Consider the following 10,135-nt stretch of genomic DNA (forward strand, 5'->3'; position numbering starts at 1 on the left):
CGCATTTATAGAGGCGTGAAGGTGAAAAGATAAAATATGAACGATCACATTCGTGCCTAATAACTGAAATCAAATGACCCAAAGTCTTGGGAAAGGAGACGGGAATACCAAAAAAAAAAGAATGTACATGAATCTTAGCGTAAAACAATTAAATGCTTAGGGGTTGATGATTAAGGACAACGTCAATTAATACGCAAGTAGACAAAATAGTCGTTCATTAATGACGATAGCTGCTGTTACATTCAAAATTAGCAATGGCATTAGTGCAAAATTACAAAAGGAAAGTTAAGGCATTGGATGTCTTAATTACAATTCACCCCAAGCCGAACGTATTCTTTCCCTAAGTCTTCCCCAATCTTCGCTCTATTGAGAAGAAGCAACATTTAATTCAGCTACAAAATCGTCATCAACCTCCAGCTTTTTATACTGCTCAACCAAAGACTTGGTTCGTTCAATTCCTTGTGAAGCATTACGCTTTTTAGCAGCCATTCTCGACCTACAGTCGTTCATCTTTGCTTGAAGCTCCTTCATCTCTGTAGCCAAGCTTATCATCAAAGAGTCTTCGATCATAACGTTGGAAGAAATTTCTTTCAATTCATCCTCGGCTTTGTTAATATCTAGAAGCAAAGACTCTCTTTCAGATGCAGGACGAAGATATTGAGTACTCTTGGCCTTCAATTCAACATTTTTAGCTAGCAAGGAGAGGATATCAGAGTGGACAACCTTCAATGTCACTTTAAAGTCATCAGAAACATTGTGCGACGGAAGTGTAAGTTCTTGCGCCAATTTCGCATTCAATAGCTCAAACTTATCCTTATGTTTAGTAGAACTAGCCTGGCCGATATCCATGTCCATAAAAGACACATACTCAAGTATCGACTGCTTAAGAGACTTCATATTTTCCTCGAAAAAAGTGGAAGATGAAGCAGAAGAATGACTGGTTGAAGTAGGGAAAGATGTCTTGACTTGTCCCCAGGAAGTGAACAAGTCCTGAATGGAACGCACAATGTCATCAGCACCATACAAAAAAAATGCCAACATTGAGGACTTTCACTGCAATAAACGAAGCAAAAATGAAAATGAAGCAAAAGGTTGCCTCATCAACAATATTGGGAAGTTCAGGCATATCACCAGTTGGCTCCACCACCTGTGGGGACTTCCCTTATCTGGACGAGAAGACTCTGCCACAACGGGCAGGCCCATGGGAGCCTCTGCATAATTCAAGAAACAACGAATCAGAAACCAGTAGCACAAGCAAAGGTAAAACATCAAAATATGTATTACCTTCTGGTTCGACATTTAGGGGGTCGGCGCCCTGGGAAGAAGGGGGCCCTTCTACTGGTTGTGATGAAGATTTCGGGACTAAGGATTTCTCTTTAAGCATAGTCCCTTCATCAGCTGATTTGGACGAAGTAGCCTCAGCAGAAGATGATGAAGCAGAAGTTTCCAAAACCAAAGCCTTCGAAAGAGAGGCTGAACTTTTCTGAGAAATTCAGGTAAACCATTAGTACATAGAAAAGTATGTTTGTGAATAAACTAATTCAATTACCTTTCTCCTAAGGATGAGAGGAGCTTCATCATTATCATCATTATCATCTCGCGAAATGGGAGATGCTGAAGCTGGCTGTTTGAGCTTAAGGCACCTTTAACTGCAGTAGCCTTAGCAGGTGGAAAAGCAGATAGACGGATAGGATATTTAGCAAGAGGAGGGGAGGAAGGATTCCTAATGGACACAGGGGTGACCAAAATAGGAGAAGTAGATGGAGTGTCTGGCTGATCCAGTAAATGGACGGCGTGATTAGCATCAGTTGCAAACAATCTGCATTTTACTGATGGCTAGAGCTGTTCAAAAAGAGGATGGACGGCACAACTATAATTGAAAGGGGCTAATGAAAATTTGCTCGCCAAAAGAATGTTGCGAGCATCTACAGCTTGTGTTTCTACCTTATTAATAGTGTGAAAATGATCTGTCAAATTTTTGGAGTAGCAAGGAGGAATAGGCCAAGTTTGGCCAAAACCAAGTTAGCGAGCTAAAAATTGGGGAGCATATATTTTAACCCCAACTTTGGCATTGGTTCCAGTTAAAATATCGTAGAACAATTCCCTCCTAATCAAAAACTGAACCCAAACAAGCAGAGAGGCGCTCGCACTGTCCAGGGTGGATGGAGGTTGCACATAATCTGGAGTCAAGTGAGCAGGAAAAGGAAAGAAGGAAGGAATCGAATTTAAGATATAAAAGAATAAAAAAATGTCCCTACTGGACATATTAACAGGGTTCAATGGATCAATGGCTAGCCCATAGCAGTTAGCAGAATGAAGGGAAATGGATGGAGCACCAAGTGGTGGAAAGTATGCTCTCAACCACAGTTGAGTGAACCAAAGGGGCCCACTGCCAGTGGAAGATGCACCATTTTTCAGTTGAGATTGAAGGGAAGTCATGCCTCTATAAAGGGCAGCTATAAAGAAGGAACATAAGTTCAAAGGCCTACCATGCGCCAGTTCATGCGCTATGGGTAAGTAGCTCATAGAAGGTCTCATACTTGGCATGCAGAGAATATATTTACAGAGCCAAATTTGAAGAAAAGCCACACGCTCAGTATGGGAAGGTTCAGCACTTGAATGATTATAAAAGCCTTGCATGCTTGAATAGGACTCAGTAAGTTTCTTGTCAAATTTCGGGCCAACACTGGAAATCAAGATATCAGGAAAGATAGTATTGCCCAAAGGCAAAAGATTTACTAGGGCTCCAACTTTCCTTAAAGTAATGACATGGGACTAAGAGGGAAAACGAAGGTATTATATTCAGAAGACCAAAAACTCAAAGGAATCGGAAAAAGCACTGAGTCGAAAATCGGGGGTTGAAGAGCGATTTTTAATAAGTTTGAAATCCTAGCACGATCAAAAATCGCTTTGGTAAGGCCATGATTCACAAGACGTGCATGCCATCTACGAAAAATAACATCAGCTTTGGGTCAAGTGCGAATACTTTTTTCGCGAATCGGCCTCAATGGCAGAGAGGTCAGGAACGCAGGGTCTTGAGTGCAAGGGAACAGCTGGCCCACCGCCACCCGTCCAACAGCTTTGACATTATTGAATGATGGACCCAAATAGAATTCATTGAGGTTAGCATTGGCTAGTGCAAGGAAGTTTGGATTTACATACGGCCCAGTGAGGATTTTCTGGAAATCTTCGAAACTAAAAAAATCATTAGATTGAGTTTGTGAAGTTGCCATTGGGTGCAAAGTACAGTTTTGTTGAGATTTGCCTGAGAAACGTAGCAGAAAGCAAGAAGATGAACAGTAAAATAGTAAGGAGGAAGCGTGAAATATAGAGACGTGGTTTATGGTGCGATGAAATGGCGTGTCTTTTGGGTTTATAAGGGTTTGTAACGTTGCACCTTTTCAGGCTATAGAAGGAAATAATGATTGAAATTCTTGAAAATTTCAAATGTTGCTGGAAAATACAAAGTAAATATGGCAAAGATTAATAATTGGTATTAATTCTGTCCTATTGGGGGGTAATTGTTGACACACTAAAAGTGCAGCCCAAATCAAATAGCCCAAAGAGTGAAGCCCAATTGGAGAGTCCAAGATAAAGGTCCAAACAGGATTATTGATGAATGCAGCGGAAGCCCACGAACACAGTAACATCATCGCCCAAGCTTGCAAGACGCCCAGAATCTGAGCGAATGGAGTGTCTTACAGTCGCCTAGAGCAATGACCCCGTTCTCGCCCAAACTTCGAATTACCCAGGATCTTAGCAAACATAAAATATTATGGTTATTCAGAATAGCAGTTATTGAAACAGTTATTGAGTAATCTTATCATATTCCACGATTTAAGGAGCCCAGTTGAAGGCGGTTGAACGACAAAGAGTAATGGCAGCAGTTACAGACGGCAGTTCCACAACAAGTTAGCCACGATAAAGAAAGTGGGTAGTTATAAAGCAATCAAACAGTTTCCAAACGGTTTGTCACGAGGAAATCATCAAGGGAATATAAAAAGGAAGAGAAGACATAAAGAAAAAGAGAAAGAATCAAAACACTCTCAAATAGAGAATATGTAATTTTTATTTTTTAGCTTAAATTTAAAAACACTTCTTTTAGTACTCGTGTGCTTGCGTCCCTTGGAGGCATTCTGTTTATTTCCAATTGTAGATCATCTTCAATAAAACACCCCTTTTTGGGACTTTGTCTCAAGAGATCTGTTCGTTACACAATCGTTTGATCCCTTTTTTAATTGTTAGCTACTACCCGCGCGAAACAGCAGGCAGTACGGTTTTCAACTTCCATTTTTAGGGGAACTAATTTAGAACCCATTTCATTCAGTGAAAAGTTCGTAAGATAACGTCAAGGAGGATGTAGAAATGCAAAATGCTGAATTTTGTTGTATTCTGAGGTCCATAACTTTAATATGATTTGCATTCAAGATTTTACACTTTCAAAATTATCAGAAATGGTCATTCGCTGCTTGAGCTTCTCTATTTTCTGGAACGGAAAAGACAGCAAAATCTGTGGCCAAACTTCAATCTTGGTATTTTTCCCTTGGCTGTAAATTCATGGTCGATTATCTCTATTGGTAAAATTTGGCCCCTGTTCGGGAGGTGTTTAAATTATTACTTTTGGTCAAATCTACTTTTCCTCCACATTTCATAACAGAAAATTACTTTTGTTCATAGTTGAAATATGTTTTTAACTATGTTTCCTAAATTCAAGATTTGTTTTGGCATTTTGTTAATCTATGATTACAACTGATTTCATATTTATGAGTCTTAACCATTTTTTCTAACGTAGGCCAAGTTGGCACCTCGAAGAGCAAACGGGAATCCAACAAACCAAGTGCAACAAAATCCTCCAATAGATGGATACATTTTCATGCCCACATCTGGACTTGGGGTCACAGCTCACAAGTGATGCACAATCTAACAATAATGGTCCTTCCCCTATTGCAGCTAGGCAAACTGAATGAGGGCTGAAAGGGTAAAAGAATGTTTTTGACATGGAAGTTTTTGACAGCAAATTGTCTTTGACATGGTTTTAAATATCTGTAGTTTAGGGTCGTCATGGAAGTTTTTGACAGTGAACTATCTTTGGCCATAGTTTAGTGCATTAAAGTGGTCAAAGAATGTTTTTGAAATGTAATTTAACCATCATCGATGAATATTTTCTGAATGAATGGTTATATTCCAACAGTTTACTGGTTCAGATTCTTGATTTTGAGAATGAATGAGTTGTAGTTTAGTCAAGAAGACAGAACAATGTTTACTGGTTTATATTCCAGCAATGTGCACCTGATACTTGGGGCTGATTTTGTAATTTGCTAAGCTGATTTCAAGCAATGTGCACCTGATTCAAGCAATATATACATATATTTAATTGTAAATCAAACTGAAGCTTCTCAATCTGGTGCATTACAATGAAACTTCTCAATCTGTTGCATCACATTTATGCACCTCAATCAATCCCAATTTTCAATAGCCTTAGAACAAACTTCTAATTTACACAAAATATTGTCATCCATCAACTCAGCCACAAAAAGGAAACAAACCAAATTATAATAGGATTCATTCATTCAATAATACAAAGTTCAAAGAACCAAGTTACAACAACCATCAACTCAGCCATAAAAAGGAAACAAAACAAGTTATAATAGGATTCATTCATTCAATAATACAAAGTTCAAAGAACCAACTTACAACAACCAACTACATATACGCATTTTCAACCCCTACTCCATTGATCAAGATACATATACATATACGCATTTTCATATCTCCTACTGTACAATTGAAAGCTCCTAGTAACCGTGGGAGTTCTCTTCCATCTGCTTCTACTCACCTTCGATTGCCTGTACAATTGAATCAAAGCTACAGTTACTGATTCCTTGCACTTTCCACAAGTCCACGAGGTTCTACTTGTCTCAAGCATATAACGGTAAAAATCTGATTATGATTTCCACCTGGAGTTCCTAACCCGACCCCTAATTGTCCCCATCCTCGACCAGCGAGTGGTAACGTTAACCAGTGGAATAACAACAACCAAAATAATCGGTACCCACAAAACCAAAACCCTAATTTGAGCCAAAAAATCCTCAACAAGGTGGGTTTTAGAGTCAGGGTTCTCCCCAAAACTTTCGTCAGAGGCAGAATTATCCGCAGCCTGGAGGTGGAAATCATAATCAAAGATATTATGCGGACCAGTGAAGGGAAGAGATGGCGGCGATTCTCAGGCCGGTGGCGTCCATTTTGTACCAGCCCGCATCACCATCCTGGAGAAAATTGTGGCCGGAATTAAAGGGTTTGAATTGGGGGTTTTGATATTGAGAATAGGGGAGAGTCGTGTGTGTGTTTTATCCGAGGTTGTCAATTTAACAGAGAAATGGTTGCCACGTCTGCTTCTGTCATCCACGCGTAGTTTTCCGTTTATTTGAAGAGATGGAAGTTAAATGAGTGCTGAATGGGTAACTAAATAGAAAGATGGGTGACCATTAAATAACCCGTTAAAGAAGAGTAAGTAAGTAGTAACCATTTCAAAGTTGAATGATAATTGATTAAATATACTCGTGTGGCTAAAGTGGACACACTTTATTTAATATCACAGCTGTGGGTTTTGGGGGGTTTTGGTTTGTTCTTGGAACCGGTGGGTCTGCCTCTAGGTCGTCTTGTCATTTTTTCTTCTCTGGTGGCTGGCACTAGCTCTTCTTCCTCGACGGCAGCACGTCGCCAGTGATGATGGTGGTGGAAACACCGTAATTGTTGTCACGATCTCGCTTTAGGCTGCGGTTTATATTGCTATTTTTGCTTTATTCATCTTGACGATTCTGCTGGTGGTGCTAAAATTGGTAGTGGTGGAGGGGCTGAAGATCTCTGGGGTGAAATGGAGGCGGCAAAGGGTGGCCCTGAAATTTTTTATTTGGCGGCTGTAATTGAATCTTATTGCAATTAATATACTAAGTGTTGAATCTCCTTTTCAATTTCTGTGGTGGTGGTGGTGTTATAATAGTTGGTTTTGGGCTTTCTTAGACTCACCGGAAGGGGTTCTTCCGAGAATCTCATGTTTCATTATAGTTGACCCATCCATTGATTGGCTATGCTGATGTCTTACTCTTAGCTTCCCGACTAAAGCTGCAGCAACACTATCAGCTGAAGGGTTGACTAGTGATGATGCTGATGCTGGATAGATGACAAATATTTAAAATGAAGTAGCAGATGACTAAAGCTGCTTGAATTCGAAGAAATCCCATGATCAAAATGACCCAACTCTAATGAACTGCATGGTCCTAAAGGAGACAAATCGACGACTATAGTCCAATGTGCAAAGGTCTGCCCTGTCTCTTTAAAATTGTAAATTTTCTCTTAAAAATTATTGATGAAAAATGCTATTAGATTAAAAAATAGCAGTAATATTGAGAATTTCAAGAACCGCTCTACATGAATTTAAGGTCCTCGAGATCAATGAAAGATGAAAGTGATCCTCCAAGGTCGAGAGGTACTCGTTAAATCATTGAATAGGTACCCAGCCACATCCAACAACGCAAGTTTCATCCTGAGATGACAAGTTAATGATTTTCCATGAGAAGGCCTTGAAGTAATTATTCAAAAAACATTAAGTAATCAGAATTCATATTCATGAAGTTAGTAATTACATTATATCAATCACTTGTTGTGCTAACTATGAGTAAGTTTGGCTAACCTTCAGAGCAAGTAAAAGTTGTTTCCAAACAGTTTTGATTGTGAAACTTATTCCTTACTTTTAATTAATTTAAAAAAATAAATTTATTTTAAAGTACTTCTAACCTTTCTGTCGATACAAATAATTGACTTATTCTCATTTTCCATCAATAAAAATTTAACTTTCTAAAACTTACTTATTACGTATAAATAAACTTTTTAAGGTTAGCCAAAAAAGATCAAATGAATCTGGAGCACACTTTTTACCATGTAACTGGAATTCCAGAGAGCCATTGGCCCATCGTGCATAAATTCATAGGCGAGATAGTGCCCCTCGCCATGAATACAGTACCCCGAAAGCAAAACAATGTTCTGATGCTGAATCTTATTCAACCACTCGATCTCATTCTGCAAAATTAATTGAAATATAGCCATATTGAAAACCTGCAAAAGAATAACCAAATTCCGAAAGATAGAACCAAACATGCATAAATTTACCTTGAATTCTCTTTCGGCTACCTGTCCACCAGCCGATTGTTTTTTAACGGCTGCATGAAAGTCGTTGTCAAAGTGGGCTTTATAAAAGTGCCTTGATCCACCTTCATCAAGAATGTTGTCTTCATGGAAACTATTTGTAGCAGCTACTAACAATTGGTACTCGATGTCATCTATAGAACCCTTTTTTATTCCAATTCTCAAAGAAGTGAATTTATCCAAAATTGGACCTAATGAGATCCCTTTTGCAGCTTCTACCTATGTATACTCAAATAAATTATTGTCAACAGAACATTACAAAATGTACAACAAAGATTCAATTGTATAGCCAAGAAAAAAAATTCCATTTTAGGCTTATTGGTAATCCTATATCAACTTACTTTCCCCTGCCCCCACGACCTACTCAAAACGAAAAACAAGGAGAGAAGGGAAGGAAAATGGAGTTCACTTGAAAAATGATACCTGGACTCTAATTGTTTTTTTCACGGTATTTCTTCAACCTTTTCAGTCTGTATATCAAAAAGCCCGCCAAGAACAGCAAAATTACCCCGAGAGGAGTCGAAGCTACAACCAGTGCAATCCTAATTTCTTGTTCAAGTCCTGGTGAGTGGTGATGCACACGTTTACCCCTGAAACTTCAGCACCATAGGAAGAAACACACAAAATTCCCACAACTTCATTAATTATATAATCCTATTCCTTCGGCTACATCTGGCTTTGCATTCTTGAATTGATGCAACTTTAGCCATAGAAAAGTCACTGAACATCCTTATAGAAAGAAATAGAATGCAAAATGTACATAAAGAAAATTAAAGTACAGAAAATCCTACCCCGTGATAATTATAAGCGAGATTTGCTAATAATTTATCCCAATTTATGACTCAATTTTTCAGGGCTCTGATAAAATTGGGGCCAAATTATAACACATTCAAGAAAATAACACCAGTACACAAAAACTTCACAGCTCATTATCTTTAAACCTCTTGAACAATCATCAAAATAAAAAATGGAAGCTAAATTTAGTGTGCTCGAGTTATGTATCGAAAATTCACAGCCTATCATTTCAAATTAAAAGCAAAATGAACTTAATGCTAGAAAATTAGCAAATTACCTGGAGAATGAGAATTCCTATTTGAAGAAATAAAAAAAAAATGGATCTTTTTCAGTAGGAAGAAGAGGATCAGAAACAGGAGGATCAGGGTTCACATCAAGTGTAGCTGAAAACAAAGTAGAACTGAGAACCCAAATAGAAACACACGTTATAAAGAGAACCTTCATTTCCCAAAATCTTCAATGTAAAAAATTGGGAATTTTTTGAGTTAGTTGTTCCAATGGTCACTGATCTTATGTCATATTTTTTATTCCTCATTGAAATTTAAGATGTCGAGTTTTATGACTAAACTTATTGAACATTGGACGTTACTCACTACCATAACATCACGTTGTTTACAAATTGTTACGTCTTTAATTTTTCACCAAACTTTCAAAAATGTCTTTAGTTGCTCACTAAATTTTGAAAAACATCTTCGATTACTCACTAAACTTTGAAAAATATCTTTGATTACTCACTAAACTATGAGGTGATCAAATTTTGGCCATTAAACTTATAAAAATGAAGTCGACCTATTGTTCGTTAAAAACATATGTAGCATAATTGCAATGGTCGCGTAAAAGTAATAAGTGGACAAACGAATTCATATTGTCGGAAACGATTACTCAATTGCGCAATAATTAAATTTAATTTTAATATATTTTTTAGAATTTTAAATTATTTTCATTATTTGAAAAATTCAAATTTATTGTATGTTTCGTTGTTAAAATTAAATTAATATTTCAATTTTGCAGTGAAACACAATGAATTTCATTCACTTTTGGTCCCTCCATAAAAATGGATTGTGTTTTTCATTACGAAAATCCCAATTTTAATTAAATTTATTGTATGATTGGTTAGAAAATCTAAAAATCAATATAA

At 37.6% G+C, this 10,135-nt stretch overlaps 1 long non-coding RNA gene across 1 annotated transcript; it reads right to left on the reverse strand.

Moving 5' to 3' along the window:
- Positions 1-5,543: 5,543 nt before the first annotated feature.
- On the reverse strand, positions 5,544-9,401 carry LOC111372057. The gene is made up of 4 exons (XR_002698675.1): positions 8,626-9,401; positions 8,167-8,421; positions 7,936-8,076; positions 5,544-7,543 (listed from the first exon to the last, which is right to left on the reverse strand). It is a non-coding gene; the product is annotated as an uncharacterized LOC111372057 (long non-coding RNA).
- Positions 9,402-10,135: the final 734 nt, after the last annotated feature.

The sequence above is a fragment of the Olea europaea genome, chromosome 23 (genome assembly GCF_002742605.1).
Source record: "Olea europaea var. sylvestris chromosome 23, O_europaea_v1, whole genome shotgun sequence".
NCBI classification, from domain to species: domain Eukaryota; kingdom Viridiplantae; phylum Streptophyta; class Magnoliopsida; order Lamiales; family Oleaceae; genus Olea; species Olea europaea.